Source organism: Gymnoscopelus microlampas (genome assembly GCF_963454915.1).
Source record: "Gymnoscopelus microlampas genome assembly, chromosome: 15".
NCBI lineage: Eukaryota > Metazoa > Chordata > Actinopteri > Myctophiformes > Myctophidae > Gymnoscopelus > Gymnoscopelus microlampas.
In genome coordinates this window covers 37262417-37288358 of record NC_139952.1, presented here as the reverse complement: position 1 = coordinate 37288358, position 25942 = coordinate 37262417, and the positions used below count along the sequence as shown (strand labels likewise).

Genomic DNA, 25942 nt, shown 5'->3' with positions numbered 1-25942 from the left:
AGATCACCTCAAGAAGAGTGTGTGTGTGTGTGTGTGTGTGTGTGTGTGTGTGTGTGTGTGTGTGTGTGTGTGTGTGTGTGTGTGTGTGTGTGTGTGTGTGTGTGTGTGTGTGTGTGTGTGTGTGTGTGTGTGTGTGTGTGTGTGTGTGCATCCACGCGTGCATGCATTTGTATCGGTAGCAGTGGTGTAGTGCATTGGTTCTCAAAGTGGGGTCCGGGGACCCCCAGGGGTACTTGAGGGGGTTCCAGGGGGTCCCCAGCTAAATGATGGATAGGAACCAAATGGACCCTTGTCGGTCTGTAACTCTGAGAGTGTACAAATGGAACCAAATGGACCCTAATGGGTCCATTTGGTTCCATTTGTACACTCTCAGAGTTACATTAACATTGATGATTTTACAATATGAATTGGGGTCCCAGAGATATAAATGCCACTAAATGGGGGTCCGTAGCCTCCAATGCATGTCAAACTGGGGGTCCTTGAAATTAAAATGGTTGGGAATCACTGCTAGAGAGCCATAAAAACCTTCTCTTATTGGGGTTCCTGGCTTATCTTTTCAAATGGGGGTCCGCGGGCTAATAAGTGTCGATTTGGGGGTCCTTGACATGAGAAAGTTTGAGAACCACTGGTGTAGTGGACCTCTGTCATACCATACCAGGACAGATCCCAGTGGGGCGCCACATCGGAAGGCCGTCAAAGACTCCATAAAGTTTTGTATCGGCAGTCCGGGATGGTCTGCCTCCGCCCCCAGTAAATCTCTGTGTGCCCATGTCACCCATGTGTGGGTGTGCGGATGCCGGAGCATCTGCAACTCACGCCTGGTTCCAGGACTGGGCACATTAGCCAATCACAACCAAGTTTTAAAGCTGGGCTCACAATACACAAGTTACCCCGATTCAATTAAAACTAGTGTTCTGTGTGGAGTTTGCATGTTCTCCCCGTATCTCCCAGGGTAGTTAATACCCTCACAAAAACATGTAGTAATCCTGGTCACTATACCGCCTCCCCCATGACAGCCGGGGGCGCCTGATGGAGGGGAAGGGAACTGGTTGGAATAACGTGTTCCTTCCACGCGCTACGTCCTACCAGGGAAACTCCCCCCTGTCAGGTGACAAGAAGGTCAGTAGGCTCTCATGCACTGAAGGAAGCATGAGCTCGGCCCTGGCCTCCCCAGGCTGTGGGGGACTGGTCTAACGCTGGTGTAGCGCTGGTGTAGTGCCCAGGATCACTTAGGAAATTGGCACCGGGTGAAAAAAATGGGTCACAAAAATCGCGGGATAAAAAAAAAAAAACTAGTGTTTATGCCACAGGCTTCTCTCGGTAGACTAAACTTTTTATTTTGAGCGTACATACAAACCCTCCGAAATGACTCGTTTAACTACCAGAATCCATCACATTTCTTTACAGTAAGAATCAGTACTACGAATATAAAACTTTTCTATGAAAGATAATAAAATAATAAGTAATAATAACAATTTTGGGGATTGTGGACACACATGTCCGTACAGTGAACTGTCCACAGAACTGTCCATAGCCCGGCTCCCAGCAGCAGAGCGAGTATAGACGGGAAACGGTGCCATCTCATATTAGCATTAGTGAGGACCCAATTATATTACGATAAGATAAGGTTGAAAACGGGTGAAGAGCTCCTTTAAAAAACGGACCATGAAGTACATGTGAATTGGCACGAGACAAAATCCAGTACATCTATTGCTCTTGGCGAATAAACTTCAGATTCTGAGCCGATAAGAAGAACTGGTTCTTGTCCAAACTCGGCGGGTGTGTTTGGAGGATGTGGAAATTCAACTGGCGACAAGACACAAGAAGCACTTCTCCAAAAGTCCTCTGGGCCAGGAACTGTCACATCTTGCAAGAGATGTGACAAAAAAAGAAAGAGAAAAAAAAAACGTTGCCCGTAAAAAAAAAAATGAATACAAAAGTGTGGGGTGCACTCTAGCGTCTTTTTCCTTTTTTTTTAACCCATTAAGACCGGGAACGATTCTGTGTCATTTTAAGATTTCTTTGGCTATTCAAAAATAGCAGATGTATAAGCTTGTAGAAAAATGTATGCAAATATTTGAATATATGTTTTAAAACAAAAGAAAACGTACTCCGATCTGTGCTTCTGGGGGTCCCTGGAGCAACATATTTTAGCATGCAACGCGACCAAATACATTACACAATTTTGGGAGGTCCTTGACATGGAAAAGTTTGAGAACCACTCATATAGCAACATACGTTTTTTCAGAAAAACTGTAGAATTCCCAGAAGCAAAGATTTAAGTTACAAAATGTTTGCTTTAAAAATATACATACGGTATATTAAAAGATTTGCAAAAATGTTCACGATTTTTCAAAAATAGCAGATTTTTCAAAAATAGCAGAAGAACAGATTCTTTCCCGGTCTAAATGGGTTATAATAAGACAGAGAAGCTGAGAGGGAGAGAGAGCATACAGGGTCAACATGCGAGAGAGCTGGCTCTGCTGGGAATCCATGCAGGGACGGCAGCGACACATGGCTTCCTTCCACACAGATCAGGATCTCAACTTAAGAGCCCCGTCCCATGCCAGATTTAATTGGGTCCGATGCGGATCCCAAGTTTGGAGGAGAGTCCTAGACCAGTGGTTCTCAACCTTCCCCATGGGGGTCCCCACATGATATTTTCTTTTTTTTTGGGGGGGGGGGGGGATCCCCAGATGACAGTGAAGTGACAATTTAAGGACTTTTAAGACCATTTTAATGCCACACAAAAAAACATTACTGCATCAAAAGTAATCAACAAGCTGGTCAAACATTGGCCAAAATTGTCAAATAATATAAGAAAAATAGCCGATCTACAAGCTCACAAGACCTCGCAGCACGAGGCCTTGTGAGCTTGTAGATCGGCTATTTTCACAATATCTATATCTGTGGAACAAACAGATAAATATCGGAGTCAGATAAATATCGGAGTCAAACAGAATGTAATGCCTCAACTCAAAACCTGAAAAGCTTGAGAACCGCTGTCCTAGACCTCCGATTACCGATGTTTTGACCGTCATTTTATCAAAACGTATTATTATCATCTAATTCATTTGAAAATAAGTTTCTATTTGAGAACATTTAACTTTCTAAAATGTTGGTGTCATTTTAATGTCTACTCTGGCTTTTGTGTGCACCCCATTAAAAACACCCGTCCTTGGTTCTGGTGACTGATATTGCCTTTCTCTAATGCATGAGGGGGCCGTGTTTTTTTTTTCAATTAATGTTTTCATTTAATACAATTTATTTTTATTCTTTTGAATAAATAAATAAACAAAACAAGTAATTGAAAAAACATGGCCCCCTCACGCATTAGAAGGACAATATATCAATGTCACCAGAACCAGGCACATGTGTTTTCAGTTAATCTAATATGGTTAAAATGACGTTTGAATAGTAAGGGGGCGTGTCTGATAAAATTAATATCAAATGTCTATATATTGAATCAAGCAACTAAAACACTGACACACAAAAGCCAGAGTAGACATAGACAGAGTGAAATACCACTTTAAGCCCTATTGAAAATATTTTTAAAAAAATAGTCAATTTACAAGCTCACGTTGCAATGCATTCGGAGCTTGTAGATCGGCTATTTTTGGAAAATAAATAAATACACTTTTAAAAATATGTGTGGTTAAAAATCATTCAATCAAATAATATCGGTCGTCAAATAACGACCAGACCAATATACAGTACCGCTCAAATCCCATATGAGCTGGCCAATCAGCAGGGAGACTCAGATGGGCTTTGTACTGAGACTTGCCGAGTAGTATTGAGTGAGTCACTGTGTAACCTTCATTCATTCAAAATGTCATTCAACCACCGCCACGGAGTCTAGGGGTTTGAAACCATGACATATTGCCAGTAGCCAGTTTGAATATGAAAACTACAACCGTTCATTTCCTGCTCCCTCTCACGGCTTCCACCGCAAGATAAAACAGTAGTAGCCTAATAATTACAAACTACAATGATCCGAGGTGAAGATTACTTCCAGATTTATTTGCACTGCACTAAATGTGCACTATGCATTAAGACCTGAGGCGATTCTTAAAAATGTTTTCTAAATCCTAACAGATTTTTCAAAAATAGCAGATATACAAGCTCATAGCACGGCACTCGGTGCCGCGTTATGAGCTTGCATATCTGCTATTTTTGAAGAGCCAAAGAAATCTAAAGTGACACAGATGCGTTCCAGGTCTTACATGGGTTAACACTATTCTTGTCAGACTTCTGTTGGAGCAAACGGAGAACATCACAGATTGCCTGGCCACTGTGAATGAAGACGACGCTACTATAGAATTGAACTGAACGAGGGATATTTATCTGAGCCAGAATAGCGCTGAGGAACTACAGCGGAGACAACGACAGCGAGCAAACACAGCAACTGCCTGTCTGCAAGTCTGAGGCGTAACGCATACATACACCCCTTTTGTGTGGTTCGCTACAAATGTCTTTATAGTAGCACATTGAGGATTTAAGTTTTGTTCATCCATTTGGACCCATCGGGATGATACAAGCTGTAATATCACTTTAACCCATTAAAACCAGCAGATGTACGGAGTGTACATTTTGCTATTTTGGATTATTTATTTTGTCATCTGGAAAGTACTAGAGAACTACTGATTTAGAAAGCATTTTTAGAGGTCTTAATGGGTTAACCTGTGTCTGTATCTGTGTCACTTTAGATTTCTTCGGCTATTCAAAAATAGCAGATATACAAGCTCATACCGAGTGCCGCGCTATGAACTTGTAGATCTGCTATTTTTGAAAAATCTTGAAAACTTTTTTTTTATTTAAAAAAAAAAAAACTGTTAGGATTTAGAAAACATTTGAGAATTGCCTCAGGTCTTAATGGGTTAAAAGCTGGTCAAGTAAAAACAAAAGGTGGTTCATATTTTTTCCTACGTTTGTTAATGACTCATGGGTTCGGCGCTGACTGGTCCAGTGGTTTGTGAGATTAGCCGCAAACAGACAATTCCACGTTATGTACTGTGGCATACCCCAACAACAGCAACACACAGATGGACCTTCTTCAAGACGGTTCGCCCCCCCAGAAGCAATGGTGTAAAAATAAAACTGCCCAGCCAGCACATCAAAGACAACACATTCTTTACTTCAGGGGTTCCTTGAGGGGGTTCCAAGGGGTCCCCAGCAAAATGTGTTATTATATAGCATCAAAATCAGTTCAACCACTTTAAACCTGTATACAAATCTTGTATAGGGGTCCCCTGGCACAAAATATTTTCCGATTGGGGTCCGCGACCAAATACATATTAATGTGGTTGTCCTTGACTGCTCTAATTCACAATACTGTTATTATTAGCCTGGTATTGCCCACTCAGAAAGCCACACACTTAACATATAGTAGCATTTGTCCTTGAAGTTAAGTGTCTCCGGTGTCGAGCTTGGATGGTTCGCTCTTGACTTCTCTCACCCGTCCTCCACCATAAACCTCACCTTTTGCTTTCAGATCTGAATTTGAACGGGCCGAGTTATCGGTCCTTCTTGTGGTGCATCCACCATGTCTTGTGTTGTTTTGTTTTTTTTACTCTACCACAGCGAAGCCGAGGGCATACTGTAGTTATCACTTGCTTGCACACAATGGGGAGCCCACTGCCTATCCCACTGCAGGTGGTTTAGCTTTCTGCTGGCAGGAGCCACTGGCGATGAAGAGTCTCACAAGGAAAAAAACGAATGAAAAAGAAAAGTTGTCCTTAAAATAAGTTAAGGTACTCACTGCACTTCCGCAACAGGGAGTGGAGGCGGGAAGTATCAACGCGATCCACTTCCTCCTTCTCCTCCAATCTCGCTCTCTCTCTCCCGCTCGTGTTTGTTCCGGTGTCTCTCTCTCTCTCTCTCTCTCTCTTTCTCTTCTGGAAGGGTCGGTTGGGCCAGCGGCGCTCTGGGAAATCTCCCGCCGGCGGCGGACCTGGAATGGGAGCGAGGAGGAGGACAGTCAGTGACGATGTGGTGGGCTTGTGCGTGCGTGTGTGTGTGTGTGTGTGTCACACACTGTCAGTGACAGTGTGCGTGTGTGCGAGAGAGATGGAGAGAGAGAGACAGAAAGAGATTCAAGGTGAGCACGTGCGCGCGCGGTGTACTAGACAGTGTTTGACAGATGTAAGGAGGAGAGAGTGAAGGCATGTACAGTACAGTAGGATGGAGAACGAAAGCGTGTGTGCGTGTGTGTGTGTGTGTGTGTGTGTGTGTGTGTGTGTGTGTGTGTGTGTGTGTGTGTGTGTGTGTGTGTGTGTGTGTTTTACAGAGAGATGCAGGTAGGTGAGTGAGTGAGTGTGTCTGTCTGTCTGATGGATGGATGCGAGAGACAGAAAGAGAGAGAACAGAGAGATGAGACAGAAAGTGAGAGCATAAAGAAAAGGTGAGTGTGCTTGACAGCTTCTGAAAAACAGAGAGACGGGGGGAGACAGAGACAGAGAGAGAGAGAGAGCGAGAGAGATGGAGAGAGAGCGAGGGAGAGATATATAGAGAGAGAGAGAGAAGCTCTAGGACTGTGGTTGTGAGAGGCGAGCAGGTGTATTTGTTGACAGCCTGTGACAACGTACTTCTGAGCGGCTGAGTATTAGCCCATTAAGACCGGGAACGCATCTGCTTTTTGTTTTTTTTATCGTGAAAATGTGTACGAATCTTTGAATATATATATTATTTTTTTTAAAGCAAACATTTGTAAATCAAATCTTTGCTTCTGGGGATTCTACAAATATCTAAATATCTAAAAAAACACTTTTCTGAAAAACACAGCTGCTATAATATCAGTGGTTTTCAAACCTTAAGGGCTTTTTCAATGTATTTGGCCGCGGACCCCCATCTCAAAATATTTTGTTCCAGGGACCCCCAGAAGCAAAGATTTGAGTTAAAAATGTATATATGTATTGAAAGATTTACAAACATTCTCACGATTTATTTAAAAAAAATAGCCAAATAAATCTTAAAATGACACAGATGAGTTCCCGGTCTTAATGGGTTAGACAGAGTCAAAGAGGGGCGTGTGTTGTTGTGTATAAAGATGTGCTGGAGAGAGTGCGTGCGCTGTGTGTGTGGTGTCACTCCGTGTGTCACTGTAGTAGCCTCTATTTCCTCTCTGGAATTTCTACACAAAGTACTGTAAATGGTAAATGGTGCATTTATATAGCACTTTTATCCAAAGCGCTTTAGATTGTGCATTACATTCATCCATTCACACACACACATTCATACATGGGTGGCGGAGGAAACCATGCAAGGCGCCACCAACCTGCTCATCGGGAGCAATTATGGGTTCAGCGTCTTGCTCAAGGACACTTCAACACTTAACTCTTCCGGGGGTGCCCGGGATCGAACTGGAAACCTCACGACTTCCATCCGGCTCCTCTACCGGCCACTCTACCCCTGAGCCACTGCCGCCCCGTGCATACTGTGGTACATGTTCCATGTTCATTTAACCACCGCCATTAAAGGCAAAAAACTTTCTAGAATAGGAGATCTACAAGCTCACAATTCATCCCCTCGTCAAGTATAAAATGGGTTTCACTGGTCAACCATATGAGCATGAGACAACTGACCTGTGATAGTCTCATAAGTACTGTAACACTTTTACTGTGTTTGTGTGTTTATGACTATGTCTGTACCTACTGTGTGTGTGTGTGTGTGTGTGTGTGTGTGTGTGTGTGTGTGTGTGTGTGTGTGTGTGTGTGTGTGTGTGTGTGTGTGTGTGTGTGTGTGTGTGTGTGTGTGTGTGTGTGTGTGTGTGTGTGTGTGTGTGTGTGTGCGTGCGTGCGTGCGTGCGTGCGTGCGTGCGTGCGTGCGTGCGTGCGTGCGTGCGTGCGTGCGTGCGTGCGTGCGTCAAAAGGAGTGCCCAGTGAAGACCCTGAAATCGGCACCAATAAGCCTCTCCCCCCCCAAAAAAAAGAGGTGTCGGTTACCTAGGCAACATGTGCCAAAAGAGAGAGAGGGGAGAGAGATGGAGCAAAATGAAAGAGGAAAAGAGGAGGAAATGAGAAATACAGAGTAAATTGGGGGGGTGGGTGAGAGAAGAATTTGGGAAGGGTGTTTGAATCCCAAACAACACCTCTGTTTGCACAAAAGCACAGACAGACAGACAGACAGACAGACAGACAGACAGACAGTTTCACCATCTTATATAAGTGACTATAATCTCACTGATATCTCCTGTTAACCCATTAAGTTCGTGCCAAGGACCCCCAAAATGGTATGTATTTTTGTGCCTGGGATCCCCAGAAGAGAAGATTTGTGTAAAAACAAAATCATAAATTTCACAACACTTTTTCACAACACAATTTTCAAAAATAGCAGATCTACAATGCCACGCTGCGAGCTGGTACAGTATATCTGGTATTTTTTACCACTGTTCTAAATCCTTAGAGTTTTCTGAAAAACGTATGTTGAGATATATATATGACAAAAATGCTTTCCCGGTTTCAATGGGTTAATATACCAGTGTGTGTGTGTGTGTGTGTGTGTGTGTGTGTGTGTGTGTGTGTGTGTGTGTGTGTGTGTGTGTGTGTGTGTGTGTGTGTGTGTGTGTGTGTGTGTGTGTGTGTGTGTGTGCGTGCGTGCGTGCGTGCGTGCGTGCGTGCGTGCGTGCGTGCGTGCGTGCGTGCGTGCGTGCGTGCGTGCGTGCGTGCGTGCGTGCGTGCGTGCGTGCGTGCGTGCGTGCGTGCGTGCGCGTGTGTGTGTTTTCCTGGTCCTCACAAGACAAATGTGTTTTTTTATAGTTTAAAAAACATTTTTTAGAGATACGTTTACAATTAGAAAAACATTCAGGTCAGGATTAGACATTGAGGTGTCTTGGAAGTTAGGTTTAGGGATTGGAATTAGAGTTCAACATGGTTTATACTTAGTTGCGCGCCAGTGTCATGCACCGAAAAATTGCTGATCTATAAGCTCACAACGCGTCGCAGCGCAGCGCGGCGCGTTGTGAGCTTGTAGATCTGCTGTTTTACGGCTTTAGGCTTACGGTTAAAATGGCAATTATTGCATTCATAATATGGCTGTCCTAAAGTGTTGATGTCCTCACAAGTATAGTAATACAAACATGCGTTGTGTGTGTGGGGGGGTGTGTGTAAGTGTATGTTTATGTGTATATGTGTGTGTGTTTGATCTCATTGTGGATACTTGGTCTAGTGTGAGGAAAAGTGTGTTGGACAAAGTGTATACGCTTTCACAGTATTCCAGCATGCTTGGCATGTGTAAGTGCATTTCTGATTTACTGAATGATTACTGAATGTGTGTGTGTGTGTGTGTGTGTGTGTGTGTGTGTGTGTGTGTGTGTGTGTGTGTGTGTGTGTGTGTGTGTGTGTGTGTGTGTGTGTGTGTGTGTGTGTGTGTGTGTGTTGTGATTGAAGAATATGTTGAAAATGGATACAGGGAGATAGCCGTACAAACACACTCACAGACACACAGACACACAAACGCACACACACACAAAGACACACACGCACCCACACACACACACACACACACACACACACACACACACACACACACAGAGTACGAATACTTGATGTATCCTAGTCCATGATTTAGCTCTTCTATCACACATTCCCTGTGGCCTGCACACATTCTCCTATTAATAAAGGACACTGCTTGCATGCCTCTACAGCTATTGAGGTGAGGACTTGCATTCATGTTCCAGCCCTAACCCTCCAGACGTTTGTCACGGTCACTTTATTCAGCCATTCAACATGGTTTGTATCTTTGTACAAGATACGAACAAATGGATTTGAACAACAACAACAAGAATGGAATCACGTGGATCTCAAAAGTCGGGATATGTCTCCAATGTGGATCTCAAAAAGGACCCCCAAAATGATATGCAGTTGTCCGCGGACCCCCATCTCAAAATATTTAGTTCCAGGGACCCCCAAAAGCAAAGATTTGAGTCACAAATGTTCACTTTGGAAAATATATATTCAAAGATTTCAAGAGTTATACAAAAATAGCAGATCTACAAGCTTGTATATCTGATATATACTTGTATATAGCTTGTATATCTGCTATTTTTGAATAGCCAAAGTATAAAATTATGGATAAAGGGGTTAAAACGATTGTGACGCTTTATTAACAACATTTGCTGGGGACATCCCTGGTTCCCCCTAGTTTACCTAAAGTATGATCCTAGATTACTATTTCTATGCATTAGCTTGTGTTTTTCCTTGCTTACTGTAAATCGCTCTGGATTAAGAGCGTTTAACATGTATTTGAATTAATTCAACTACCCTACAATATGAAAACACCTACACCATCACTTATAATGCTAAGTTAAGTCATTCGAAAGGAATGACATCAATTCAATTAAACTATACTATTTTGATTGCTTCTATTAATGAAAAACATATTATTGTGCAGTTAACCTCGAGTACCATAAAGAACTGGACATCGCATGACAGCTCATCCTTCTTATTACAATTCTTTAGCCTGTAACACAGCAGCGGATTATCGTCTTATAATCAGCTTATACACAATTTACACAGTGAAAAGGAGGTTTAGCAAAAAAATGCTATAACAAACAAAATAAAATGGGAGTGTAATAACATTGGCAAACTCGATGGACGTTATAGAACTAATAGTGCAGAATAAACACAAGTCTATCAACTTGTTCAGGATGAAGTGCTGAAATAATCGTGTCTCTCTCCACCAAGTCAATGGATTGTTATCTGCAATTATTGTCTGTCCACTCCTATTTTGAACACACCGTTACAGTTTGAATAATAATACTTCACCAGGTTTGGACAATAATGAAACATAAAAATGTCAAGTGAAAAGTAAAAGCCCTACCTGGCCTTGAATTTCATTATTTTAGGGGCAAGACTACCTTTGATATTAAAAATGTTTTTGTTTTTTTTGTTGTTGCCGTTTTGGAATGTTTGAAAAATAAAATGTGTATTGACCAGTACTAGATGTGTCAAACTATCTTCATAATAAATAGCCCGGTTTTTCTGTGGTTCATACCAGGCTTGAAATCGATCCCACCATCGATTATGTGTGCAGTCATTTCACTTGATAGGAAATGAGAACAAAAGTAACAGTGTCTAAAAACTGTATTATTAGGAAAGAGGCAGAACACTATAGTGAAAGCAGGTGTGTACGTGGGGCATCATGGCCACTGTGGCCTCAGGCTCAGGGCATATACCTTTTTTTTGAGGGGCAGAAGGCCAAACTGAGGGGGCACAGTGGTCATGGCCTTCATGGCCTCCATGAGATTCATGCCCTGTAACTGTAGGTGGTCAGAACTATCTCGATGGTGGCTATGAGTAGAAGTTCACCAGATAGGGCTGCGAGATGTAGAGTTTCTTGCAGCTCTATCTTACGTTCTTATGGACTGTTGCGTAGGAAGAACAGTCTCTGCTGGGCTTTCCTGTAATGTTCTAGTTCCACTCGTTCCAATGTGAAGGACACAACTTGGCATTTACACATCGTTGCAACTATTCTGCTTAAATCGGGGATCAAAGTGTAGGGTGAAGATCATGTAACCATCACCTCTCAAGTCTTTATATAACAACCTGACCTAAACAACTAACTTCATAATGGAGGACCCTTGTGAAAACGTTTTCTCATATTAGGTCATAAGGAGGATTTTTTAAAGTAAATGTTACAATACTAATGCATGAGATATTTAGTTAAATGCACAAAGACACAAACACCCACAGGCTTGCACACAAGTTGCAGTTCAATAAAAGCAATATTATTTATCTTCAAAGCAAAACCTTTTGTTTGTTTTTTCGATGGGCCATAGTATCTAATTAACCCATAAAAACAGAAAAGCATCTGTGTAATCACTTTAACCATTATCTTATTCTTTGGCTACTCAAAAATAGCAGACATACAAACTCTGCTATTTTTGAAATATCTTGAAAATCTTTGAAAATCTTTGAATATAGTATGTATTTTTGAAGCAAACATTTGTAACTCAAATCTTTGCTTCTGGGGGGTCCCTGGAACAAAATATTTTGAGATGCGGGCCCGCGGCCAAATACATTTTGGGGGTCCTTGACATGAAATGGTTTGAGCACTACCACTGGCATAGCAACATGTACCATACATTTCAGAAAACTGACATTTGTAGAATTGGCCTCAAGTTAATACAGTGAACTACTGTGTATTTTGTGGTATTCTGGTAGATACCGTACCGTGAGATTTCATACCGTTAGTTACATGCCTAATCATCCCCACAACAGCCGTGGCCCGAGTGACCTCAAGTGACACGCTGAACTGCCGCTGGCTGCATAGCTCGAGTGCTTGAATGTAAACGTGAAGTGGAAATATTTTCCCAACACCTCCGAGTGCCGAGGACGTGGCGAGCTCTCAGCAAGTGAAGGAAACGTGCAACAGCACATTGTTTCCATCCAAACAACGTCAAATCATGAGAATAATGGAGGGGAAAAGCAGCCAGTGTATAGAGAGAGGTTCCTCTGTATAGAAACACGGCCTTGCTCCTTTTTTACTTGTCAAGGATAAGATTATATCGTCGTCGTCGGGCAGAAACCAGCTCCATTTTTCAACTTTTTATAAATCAGTGCTATTGAAACACCCTGTTTACGTCCGTGTGTGGGTTTTACATCTCCACATTAATGGTCAAAAACCTCTTAACTCCACTTGAGCTGTACTTGGGTAAAGTGATGATAATATAAGGACACATTCAAGTATCTCATATTTGATTCATTTATGCGCTTATTCTATTAGTTTATGCAGAAAACAACCTTATTTTTTGATATGACACCATTACACTAAGGGGCTTGATTATTATTTCCTGAGTAATGGTTTCAGATCTCATTGAGCTGCACTAGTTATGCTAATGCATGCCGACAGGATGCTAGTGATATTTCCCGAAAACATAAAACCTCCCCTTTAAGAAGTTATTATGGGCAGTGTGCAGTAGTACTGTAATTGTTTGTGTGCGCGTGCGCGTGTGCGTGTGCGTGTGTGCGTGTGCGTGTGCGTGTGTGTGTGTGTCTGTGTGTGTTCAGGAGGTTACCAAGAGTAACAGCAGTGAGAGGCTCCCTTGGTGGATGAGGTCATTACTGTAGGGAGGAAGAGAGAGAGGGAGAGAGAGGCGGAAAGAGAGAAACGTGAGAGAGAAAACAGAGTGAGCAAGTGCATAGAGAGGTGAAGCGAGAGAGAGAGAGAGAGAGAGAGAGAGACAGAGAGAGACAGAGAGAGACAGACAGACAGACAGACAGACAGAGAGAGACAGAGACAGAGACAGAGAGAGAGAGAGAGAGAGAGAGAGAGAGAGAGAGAGAGAGAGAGAGAGAGAGAGAGAGAGAGAGAGAGAGAGTAAACAGCAGGTCTTTTCCAGGGAGCCTGAGGCCCTCTCAGGAGTGACATCACCATCATTATCATCAACCTGATATTAACCAGTACTGCTGGCTGTGTGCGTGTGCGTGTGCATGTGTGTGCGTGCATGTGTACAGCAGGTCGTGTCAGTTATGGCTGGGTGAGATGTAGTGCACAGGGCTGTGTGCGTGTGCAGTCTGTGCATGCGTGTGTGTGTGTGTGTGTGTGTGTGTGTGTGTGTGTGTGTGTGTGTGTGTGTGCGTGTGTGTGTGTGTGTGTCTGTGTCTGTGCCTGTGTGCACACATGGCTGTTGGTTAAATGTTTTTTATTTCTTTCCCAGACGGCACACACAATGTGAAAATGAAACTTTACTAAATTAAATAATAAATACATTTCTCATTCAGGTCAAGCTGCAAAAAAACAAAAAAGTTCAAGACAAGTCCTGCTCTCAACCCTAGCGCCAACGTCATTTATAAACAAACCCTATCACTAACATTTACTCTAATCCTAACCTCAACTATTACAAAACAACCCTATCACTAACATTTCATCTAATCCTAACCTCAACTATTATAAAACAACCCTATCACTAACATTTACTCTAATCCTAACCTCAACTATTATAAACAAACCCTATCACTAACATTTTATCTAATCCTAACCTCAACTATTACAAACCAACCCTATCATTAACATTTAACCTAATTCTCACCTCAATGGAGAGACCATATATTAAACCCAGGCGTCGTAGAAAGACATTTGTATAAAAGGATTTCGACTTTATCGACTTTCAAACGTACGCAAAAGTTTTGGCTTTGCAGCTTGGTCAGAAAGTGAACAGTCTACAAACTATGACCACAAACTCAGAAAGAATCTATAGCAATTTGTTTCGTTTTTAGTTTTTTCTTCCATGTTTTTGTCCAGAGAACCAAATGATAAATCTAATCTATTGTGCTGCAGCCCGGGTTGATGAAAACGTTATTACTCCAATTGTCATGTGTGTCCTTAACAACAGCAAGGCTAGCCAAGTCAGAATTAAAGGTTAGCCCTCCTGGGAGCATGCCAATGTCAATTGCTAAGCAAGCCGGGGGCTAAGAACTCACTTAGCCTAGGGTCAAAAAGATTTGAGAGGGAAGTTAGCCCAGGGCTATGAAAACAGTGAAAAAGCAACATCGACCGGTGGTTCTCTGCTCCTGACCCAAGAGTAGGCCACTGCTGCAATTAAATATGGTAGAATACAAAACTAGACGTACTCTAGGTCCTCAGGACTGGAGTTGAGAACTACTGACAGACAATACAAAGGAGCAGATGAGGAGAGACAAATCAGAGACAAATCCAGGACTTATTTTAATGAATAAAACGTTATTTTAACCAATCTGTCTGATAGACGTTACAAGTGGCAAATCTGCAGTGGTTGGGGGGACTCTAACATTGAGAAAGTCCAAGTTCAAAATGTGGAGAAGGATTATTCCTTGTAATATATTGTTATTATGGTTGCTTAATGCTTATATATATATATACTAGAGTTTCGGGGGGCTACGCCCCCCTCAACCCCAGCCGCGCACGGGGCCCAGCGTGGCCGTGTGTATATTGGGGGACCCAAATCGGCGGAGTGAAACTGTGGAAATTTTTTTTTGAAAAAGGGAAAAATTTGAAGAAAAAATATTTGTTATGTTTCAGGGGGTCCACAGGGGGTCCGCGGACCCCCTGATGGTCCACTGACCCCCTGTGGAGTGTTGGGACGCGCGGGGACAGCCCTGGAACATTGCGGACCATTTCGGTGTTTTTTTTTTTTTCATGAAGGTGGTTGCTTGTTTCTGGCGCAGGCTGTGCAAACCTGGCAACCCAGCGCATGCTGCCGCACGTTTAAGTGGCGTAGCGTCATGAGGGTCAGTGGGGCCGTGGCTCGGTCAGTGAAGACCCTGTAGTGCGGATGATATGTGGCATAGAGGGGCAGATTGTAAATCCACAGAGGAAACATCCGTGGGCTACCATTGGTTCAGCGATGTGTGTGGTCGCCCTGCGGCCCCTCCTCCTCCACCAATGTGCAGTATTGAGAGCCCTGACGTCACAACAATTGGAGCGATGGGCACTGCACTGTGGTTGGTTAGGGTACACCTAGGGCCCAGGTAGAACCCAGTTAAAGCCTGCATGGGCAAAGGCAGTTAGGACCCGCCTTGGTCCCACATAAACATGGCTAGTTGGGGCCCACCTAAGGGCCAGGTAGAAGCTACTTATAGCCTGCATGGGCATCGCAGTTGGGACTGAAGTGGATGCCGCTGACATTGCTGACATGGGGTCCATATGGTTTAGCCGACCTTGAAACCATATGGGAACTACGCTGGCATGCTGGCTGTAATGCAAACGCTGCATCATACCTGCAGTGTGTAGTTTGATGTTGTGTGTGTAGCAGATATACCTGCAGTGTGTAGATCAATGTCCATAGGAAAGTCAATGCCCAGCAGTGTTTTTTTTCCCCAGCAGAGTTTCTAGTGTCTCTGTGTCTCTGTGGAAGAGGTTGCACATGAACTCTGCAGCCGCACTGAGGCGCTCCAACACAAACACTCTGACATTAAGCTGCTTCACACAACAAACATCAGCACCACGCTGCTGTTTGTCCAAAAGACACAATATCTCCTCTCCCACCGACGTCATGTGTTCATTTATCGACAGCCGTACAGAGTCCTTTTGACACATTTTACGTCGTTTATCCAGCTCTCACTGACTCTCCACATCGGGCAGTTATTTTGCTGCGATCAAGTCAACGATGTGAGAGATTAGCTATCACAGACGGACGGACAGGGGGTGAAACATAGTCTTGCGCCATGCCTTTCGGCCTGGCGGAGACAATAAAAAAGCGAAAGTAAAGGAAATGGCCATTTCTGCAACAGAAGTAGTCAATAAACTATGCTATGAAAACATGGGCCACATTGGCAAAGAATGTAAGAAAGAGGAAATCATGTAGAAAATAGCCGATCTCCAAGCTTACAAAGCCTGTCAACGTGAGGCGTTTCGAGCTTGTAGATCGGCTATTTTCACAATATTTACTTGTGGAACGGAGTCAAACAGAATGGGGGGGTCCCAGATCAAGTACGTGTATTTGGGGGGGGGGGGGGGCGGCGTGAAAGGGTTGATAAACACTGCTCTAATCGGAGCGAAATTATCTGAAATTACTACATGACCATAATGCAGCCTAACAGGCGTTGCACGGGGCGGTCCTGCCATTACGTTAGTTACTGTAGTTGCTGTGGAGCTACATAGTTCTCCAGAAGACACACACAAACATACACCATCTACAATGGACGAACTGAGCAGCAATATAGACATTCAGCACACGAACGTGCATTGTTGAGAAAGTGATTGCACAGCCGCTGCAGGCATGACAACCAGGTTAGCGTTAGCGACATGGCAGCTATCACAGCGCCCTGTCCGTCGTGCTGCAACTGCCTGTGATGGCTACAGCAGTAACAGCAAGCTGTCTGCGATGCCATTGTCTGGAGACTGCTGTTAGCGTGACAGGACCAATGAGAGTGAGCGCTGTAGTTGTTGCTAAGATACGGTGGCGTCTCTGCCCCATAGCTTGTAGATCTCTCACACATGATTGGCGTAGGCTGCGTTGCCAGGTCTGACTTTGTGTCTAAGCAATGGTCGGCTTATTTTTGCGCGCCTTTGGGCTCGTTTGCATTGTGCGCACGGCAGCGCTTGTTTAGCGTACGTCAGCGCGACGTGGCAACGGACGTGGCAACGTGAAAGGTGATTGGCTGGTGAAAAGAAACACCCGACGTTACACCAGAAATGGTGCCTGGAGAAAATGGTGACCAAAAAAAAAGTTTGGAAAAAAAGGAAAAAAAACCCGCAGCGGCTGCCTGCTGTTGTGGTGATGAGGTCGTGCGCACGGTAAACGGTACGAAGCTGCCTCCCCTTCCGTTTTGTCCGACATTTGGTGAGTAGAATTAATTATGTTGCGAGGTGGGAACGGTGTAGTGAGGCATGCCAGGTGCCCTACGCGAAACGTAAATTCAGGCCGGCCGCCGTGGCGACAGTGTTGGCGACATGTGGTCTGACGGTGTTGTGTTTAGTCGATAACAGAGCTGTGGGGTGTCACCACCGAGGGCACGGAAGTTGCTCGCCATTTATATAGTTAGATATATATATCTAGCCTTTATATTTTACCATATATTAAATCACTTCTTGTGCTTACAGTATATAAAACATTATGATATGTGTTAGCTTGTGATAGCCTAAATGTCTCCAATAGGCCTGATAAGCTATTGTTATGTTTATGTTACAGCCTATCTTGTTATGGTTCGGCCTGTCCTTGAAGCAGCGACAGTATAACTATGATCTAAACCTGTGCCTTTGGCAGAACTACAGTACCTTACCACCGATCTGTACAGACTGTGTCTAACGTACTTCTCCCCATCATATCACGTACATAAAGCATGTCCATCACCACCTAGAACATACATGGGCAACTGGCGGCCCGGGGGCCACATGTGGCCCCCACCTTCACTTAATGCGGCCCGCAGGTTAATATCGGAATACTGATATATTATTGATTTCAGCTGTTACAATTCCAAACATGCAAACATGGCGCGCTGTAATTACTTCTATATATTAGTAGCTTAATGACTAGTATTAAAATTATAGTGTCTTTTTTATGTCTAATATATTTGTATTTAAGTTCATAAAGTTAACATAAGTATAACTAAATGCATTTGAAATTAAATAAAAATGAGACATTTCAGGATTCAAAATAAAAAATAGCAAGAAAAAAAATCTGGATTCCAATTCAAAAATAGCAGTGGAAATAGTGTGGAAATATAGTGGCCCTCTCCATCATCAAAGTTGCCCACCCCTGACCTAGAATATTGTCTCGACGTCTATTGCCTCATCAATTGCTGATAGATCCAGAATTCCACGACACGTGTGAAATTAGTCACAATGACAATGTTTTGGCCCTTTGGGGGAGCAGGTGCACAGCTCAGCCCAATATATGGCACTGCAAGAGATCACTATTCACTAGTAGCCAAATAAGGTATTAGATATTCTACAGTGCAATACATAGAAGGGATATAAAAGAATAGATTTGGATGGGTAGCAATGCGTTTGATACAGATTATCAAAAAGATTTGAGAAAAAAAACTAGGCTTGGACTATGCGCAATGCAATGTGAAAGAGGGAGAATTGGTCTGTGTGCATGTGTGCATGTGTGCGTGTGTGTGTGTGTGTGCGTGCGCGCGACTACTTGCGCGTGAGTGTGCATCTCAAGAGGGTTATATTACCTGACAGACATACACGCTGGAGGCAACAAAGCAACGTAAACACAGCTATTTTATACTATACATTTTACGATTATTTGTATCTGACACACTTAAACAATGCAACAAGTTTCCACTTTAGTTTCTACACAAGTTGAAGTTCCATCGGTATTCATGTGACGTGACATTGTGCCGCTTAACCACATGAACCCTTAGCGTTCACATATTCCAGCCATGTCATAATAATAGGCGAACAATTCGGCGTCTTCTTTACTATTTACAATGTAGGCATTTTGGCAGACGGTCGCTTATCCAGAGCGACTGTGTGCGAGATCAAAGTAAAGCAGAGTAAGCGTTGAACCCTAGTCAACAGACAACAAGGTAAATAGCGATAGTCATATGGTGTTTAAGAGAACAATGTAGTGTCTCAAAAGAAACTGAGCGCACCAGGTAAACATCAAACCTAGCATCTGTCTATCTTTCCAGTGTCTCCCCCTCCTACGCCAACTCCGTGCTGTCTGTCTACCCAAATAAGGGAAGAAAAAAAAGAAACGCCAAAAAGTAAGGTGAGGAGAATAACTGCTTGTCCTCCTTTTAGGAGGAGGAAAAGAAATTTGTTCTATCAGATGCAATCCCTTGGAGAGAGAGACGTGTACACATGTCACCTGAGCTAGCAGAGTGCAGGGGCAGCCAGCAGCAGCGGTGGTTCTAAGAGCAGGTGGTGAGGGTGTACGGTGTTCTGTTTAACCCATTCAAACCGGGAACGCTGTGGAAACACTTCATCCATATTTTATACTTTTTGGCGATCTGCTATTTTTGAAAAATCGTGAAAATGTGTGCAAATCTTAGTTTGAACAATATGTTCAAACTAAGATTTGCACACATTTTCACGAATTTTCTAAAAAAAATAAATAATAATAAAATATATTACCGTATATACTAATTTTTAAACCGAACATTTTTAACTCAAATCTTTGACACATTTGGTGCCTGGAACAAAATATTTTTAGATGGGGAGTCCGCGGCCAAATACATATCATTTTGGGGGTCCTGCACATGAAAAAGTTTTTTCAAAAAACTGATTTAGAAGACATTTGTAGAATCCCCAGAAGCAAAGATTTGAGTTACAATGTTCGCTTTAAAAATATATATATTCAAAGATTTGCACACATTTTCACGATAAAAAACATAAATAGCAGATCTACAAGCTCATAGTGCGGCTATGAGCTTGTATATCTGCTATTTTTTAATAGCCAAAGAAATCTTAAAATGACACAGATGCGTTCCCGGTCTTATTGGGTTAAGGACATGACAACAGGACTGGAAAACACTGTACGAGTATGTCATAGACTGTATAATAACCCCGGGAGAGAAACTGTCACTGTGCACTGTCACTTTACCAACAATAGAACGGACCGCAGAAAGAAATGAACTGGAACGGAACGGATGGAACTGCCCTACACTTTTACTATATAATATTAATCATGGGCTGTTAATGATCGATGAATGGACCGTCTTAAAACCGCTGCGGCATGGCCTGCACTGAACCTCTGTGTGTGTAAGGGTGTGTGTATGTGAGAGCCTTTTAGAAAAATAAAAATGTATACATTTTGTACTGTACTGCCTTGATGACACTGCTAATTTAATTGACAATTAACTGAACAGAACTGAATTGAATGTACTGTACAAATCAAAACCTCTGACCCCTACGGTTACAGACTAGTCTCTCTGACCAGTACATCAACCAGCAGGCTGAAAATATGGCAAACGATATAAAGTCCGCACTGACCTAAGCCAGGATTAGGATAACCACCAGAATTTATTCCCTATAAATACATGTTCAAAAATATTTGCCATTACTGCTGACCGGTATGATTTAAAAAAGCGATATCTCGTGTCCGGAGAGGGCGCGGTTGCAAGTCTTCGGCTGCGCTCCGAAGACTTTCAAATTCATATTTATCGAAAAATGTTTTGCTATCATATTGAGTTTTACCATGTCACATTAAGTAGCTCAATTCATTGGCCAGCAAAAAAAAATTCTTCAGGTGGCAACAAAATAACTGTCTGGTGAATGATGCAGTTCCAATTTTTCGGGGGGGTGGGGGGGGGGGGCTCTGCTCCCACCCAGTATTAGTGCGACAACAAAGTGAGAGAGAGGGTGGGAGAATGAATTCCAAATTCCTCCCGGCAACAAGATTGTCCAATGAGATTACAGCAATAATGCCGAGTCATCTCCTCGGGCTCTACGGCCAATCGGAGCCTCTCCGTGTATGACTGCCTTTGGGCTGGGATGCCTGCCTTTTCAATCGGTACGTACGCCTACTGACCATGGGCTTACTTTTACTACAGTAAAATCCTCAGTGTTTTGTACACAGGTGACATTTGTGACTCAGAGAGGGCACAAAATGTAACCAAATGGATACGGTTACATTTGTACCCTCTTAAGAGTTAAAATGATACTCAGGATTTGTGTGTTTCTCCTTCGCTTCCCTCTCAGCTTCCCCAGTCCCACTATCTCAATGCAGAACAAAAGACACGACAAAGGGAGTCGACTGACCACTCTCTTTCACAGTAAACACACAGTGAAATCTGGAGTGGTCATTCTAACCGCTGTAATCGGTGCAGTACGACCTAGCCTTGAAACCCATTAAATTCAGTTACAACACAATCGCCTTTTAATGACATTGATTTTCTCATTCATTCTGCAATCAATTTCGTCAGAGCGAATGCTGAATGTGTGTGTGTGTATATCTGTCGTGTGTCGTCCATAGTCGGCTCCGTTTCACACTATCCCTTCCGTGAAGTGCTGCATGTCCTTGTGCCATGTGCGTCAGCATGTACTGTACAGTACAGTGGAGCTCTACTTAAAGACTTTAGTGTCCCAGAAGGGGAATCTGGCTTGCAGCATGGCACGAATCACATCACAGCTTCCCAATAACAACTGGCAGTACGCCTCTGCACCAACGTAACCAAGAATTAAACCAATTAAACCCTACATACTTCAGTTCACCACCACGGTCTATACTTCTTCTTTTTCTGTGTGCTTTTTTTTTTGGTTTTCTGTTTTCTCCCCAATTTAGTAAATGTAGTCGTACCAATTGATTTCTCCTCACGCACATTTCTGTGTGTTGTCACTTCTGTTGAATCCTCCTGGCTCACCTGGCCAGTGAGGAGCCCCCACCGGGAGGACGTAGAGAGCCTTAGCGTCCTTCTCCTCCCGCCCAACACTGCCTGCTGACAGATCCCACCCCAGTACGTGCAGTGGCAAATGTCACCCTCTCTGCCCGGCTTCCCTCCCCCGAACAAGGGCCACTTGTGTTTGTACATCTCGACAAAGCCGGATGTACCGCGGTGGATTCAATCCCCCAATTCACCCTCCTTTCTTCCCTCTACACTGAAACTTTTTCACGAACATAGCCGACGTACAAGCTCACAACAAATCGTACATGCCCATAAGGGCGTGTAGTTCATGGGGTTAAAATAAGATGGCTAAATATGACGCATTGCGCTACACATTGTGCTCCTATGGTATCGAGGTAAAGTCAAAATTCCTGATTCAAGGAAATAAATGCATCCATAGACAAATATGCCTAAAGACTTTCTCAGGTAGTTCCAAGCTCTAGCCCCATGATAATTGGAGGACTTAGTGCTTACTAGCAAAACAGATGCAGTAGGTGCGGGTTAAGATGCACACCGAGTACGCTCTGCAATGTGGGCTCAAATCCTGTTCATGACCTTGGTTGTGTGTTATCAGGTATCTCTTTCTATCTCTCCCATCTTTCCTTGTGATCAGAATGGGAAATTTGCACATGAACTGTAGCGTCCCGTCCCTAGTCTAGGGCGATCATTAGGCAAAAATAACCGATCTACGGTATGTGTTGTGCTAGATCAATCAATAGATCGGCTATTGTCGGCGAAAAAGATTTGGTGTAGAGCAGGGGTATTCAACGTTTTTCAGGCCAAGGACCCCTTAGCTGAGAGAGAGATGAAGCAGGGACCCCCACTACATCCTACTATAATTCTAGTAAACTGACGGTGGGTGGGTGGGTGGATGGGGTCTTGGGTCTCCGATCAAACTGCGCATGCGTCGTTGTGTGCCAGGTTTCGCGAGAGAAACAAGCAGCGAGGTCTATGAAAACGAGGCCAAACCAAACGAACCCTATAACACCAACATTGGCCCTAAAGCGCTTACAATCGGCGGACATGGCAACACCGACTCCACACCATAGACCCCGCCCACTCTCTGCTGTGGAAAGTAAACACTCCAGATTTGTTTCCCCACACACGATGCACATTAGCTCCATAAAGAACGGTTCTATGTCGTTCTCTTCCAGGATCGGGCGAACGTCCGCCAAGGCTCCGCTGTTTACCCTTTTGTATACATCGTATCCCAAAACTAATGGTAGATTCTAAACCGCACGGATGTTTAAGGTTTGGTCGGCTGCATAATATTTTAGGTCGCCAGCGAAACTACCCGTTTAAATCGCTTATTTAGTCAGCCTGTGGCCATGTTTCCCATTGTAGCCAAACCGGGAGCAGTAGTGGCAGCGGACGTAGGGTTTTTTTCCGGGTTCAATGGGAAACATGGCCACAGGTTTCGCGAGAGAAACAAGCAACGAGGTCTATGAAAACGAGGCCAAACCAAACGAACCCCATACCACCAACATGCAACCTGATAATAATGTCCAAAGCATGTCTGTGTATGTTTACATCCATTACTGTGTTGGCGTTAGTTGGGATTAATGTTTATTAGCCAAACCAAGTTACTATGAGCCGTTAGCATGATGCTAAGCTAACGGACGTTTGGCGCTAGCATGCGGCTAACGCTAATGCTAACGTCGTCATCGTGACTTAATCAACAATGTAAACGTTTCATCAACACACTTTATGAACCTTACTGTGGTTAATATTATCAGTGCTACCCAAGTAGTCCATTGAAAAGTATTATTTTGGTGTATTTTGTGTATTGTAACTTGGACACTGTAACTTAATGGTAGCTGGGGCGACGCGTTGTTGGCTCATGGTTCAGAATGCCTCATGGGTATTGTAGTCATTTTCTGCTATTTCGGTTCTACTGTGATAGACTGTGCTACATTACCTGCTGTTTAATTGTGAATCATATATGCTATGAATATATGGTAATACAATGTTTATTTTCCTGTATTTCCAGGTTTATGACCTGAGTCATCTATGACCTGTGTGTCATCTGTGTGTCCAGTACTTTGTACTGTGTTGGTTAAAAAAGACAAAACACGAGTTGTGACAAAGACGTGTGATTCTCTGATTAATGTTGTTAGTGGTGTAAAATGCCATCAAAAATATACTCAAGCCTGTTGCAGGGCAACAGAAAATAGCAAGCCTATTTTGCTCTTTTATATAGCAAATTTTTATATATATACGAGGGGACGCGCGCCCTTCACCGGGTATGGTGAAGGGCGCCCTTCACCGGGTATGGTCTAGTATTGTATAACTGTATAATGTTGCAGATTTAACTTTGTCATAGATTCTAGAGATGGCTTCATAGACTGTGTTTTTTCAGACAGTTATCGCCTCAAAACTTGTACTTGATCTGCTCTTTTTTCCCCTACACACCAAACCTCTTTGCCGAAAGTATTTTTGGCTAATGTTCCCCTCAGAAAAGGAATTCTATGGTTCAAGTGGTTAATGTAAAAAAAAATAATCCTATCACAAAAACATTTGGTGGCCCCCCTGTAGTAACTCTGAGGACCCCCTCGGGGTCCCGAACCCCCTGTTGAAAACCCCTGGTGTAGAGGTAAAAAAGGAGGGTATAGACCCCTTGGGAGACTCCGGTCAACTAGTTAGGGTTTTAAGTGGCTAACCACAACCATTGGCGAAATACTGTGATACAGGCTGTTTTCTGTTTACCAGATAAGTGATCATCAAGATCCTATTTCAGTCATTTATTTATCTTGGGAAATCTGATTGTGCACGGATGCAGTTTTATATCAAATCCCTGCTTCATTCTCATCCAGTTTTAAAACAAACAGCAGGGAGTTGCCCAATACAACCAGAGTCCTCTAATGATGACTCCAGTGAGCATTTTGAGCTGCTCACTGGAGCTTAAATACTTCCCTGGCTAGGGAAATCATCTTTGCCACCTTAAAAGGTTATAGTTATCAGATATACTTATTACTATAGTCATGCATTCACTGGTCTCCAAATTAAGCATTATTCTTGTGATTTACGTGATTGTGATGAAGCCAAAGTGATACTATTGCAAAGGAGGAAAAAGACTCCATTCCTGCATGGATGACTCACTCTAAAACATATATTTAGGCTACAGCACAAATCTGGATATTTTGCATATCTTAATTGGTGCTTACACAACATGCAAATGAGCTGGTAGCCCCTTATTAATTAGCTTTGTGACTTTTTGTTTACCAAAGTGGCAGAGTGGAACCGAATGAGGTAAAGATGGCTGACGGCCTTTCCTTCTGTGTCTCAGCACAGTATAGGACAATCTGTACCGTCAGTGCCTACCTGTGCTTACCTATTCAGGTCCATTTGTCTGTGTACCAGCAACTGTCTACCTGTCTATCTGCCTGTCAATTTATCTATGTGCGCACCCCCCTCCCCCCTGTAGGTCAGAATGGCAGGAAATGTGAAGAAAATAAATACATTGGAATCCTAATGCACTGAAGGCTTAGCTACAAAGTGCATTTAAAACAGAAAACAAGTACATATTAGATTATGAGACATCTTGTGTGCAAACATAGTTGACATTTGGGCCTGAAGGTGGAGCTAGAGGAGAGGTCATGGCTACTCAAGTAGTTAGGGTTCATCCTTCAGGGAACAATAATGCGGCCATTAGATTTTGAGATCTTGGACATTTTTTGCCTATGGGTGGTGCTACAGGAAAGGCCATGAAGACACTCCTGGGAGAGTGTCAGTGGTTTTTGAGATAATGTGTTTGGTGGACAGACATACAGACAAACAATGCCATCCTCAGACCCATGCTGCCAGCGGGTCTAACACCACACACACAAAAAGTTGACATGCCGTTGCCATGATAGTACTTCACTGCCTGGTGACAAATAGAAGTCAGAAGGACCATCCCAGGACGATTTCCAGCACCCCCTAGACTTAACGGGGCCCTTGAAGGTGCACAGTTTTGATGCATTTAATGTTTACGTAAGCATTGGGGAGAGGTACGGCATCATGTTGTTATGGGTCTCCCGGCGGTGCAGTGTTTTGAGACTCTGGGCACAACCACATGTATCCCTGCAGACCTGGGATCAAATCACAACCATCTCCCCTGTGTCTTCTTCGCTTCAGACCCGGGATCAAATCACAACCATCTCCCCTGTGTCTTCTCTACTCCTCTGTGTTCCTCTCAGCTTTCATGC

General features: G+C 43.3%; 1 protein-coding gene across 5 annotated transcripts in view; it reads right to left on the bottom strand.

Annotated features, from left to right (window-relative positions):
* The window catches only part of LOC311062080 (zinc fingers and homeoboxes protein 2-like), a 518056-nt gene that overhangs the window by 475939 nt on the left and 16175 nt on the right, over positions 1–25942 (bottom strand). For all 5 annotated transcript variants that reach the window (XR_014602459.1, XR_014602460.1, XM_084080858.1 and 2 more), the window contains exon 2: positions 5759–5950. The gene's annotated coding sequence lies outside the window, so the exon portion shown is untranslated. The remainder of the gene's footprint in view (positions 1–5758; positions 5951–25942) is intronic.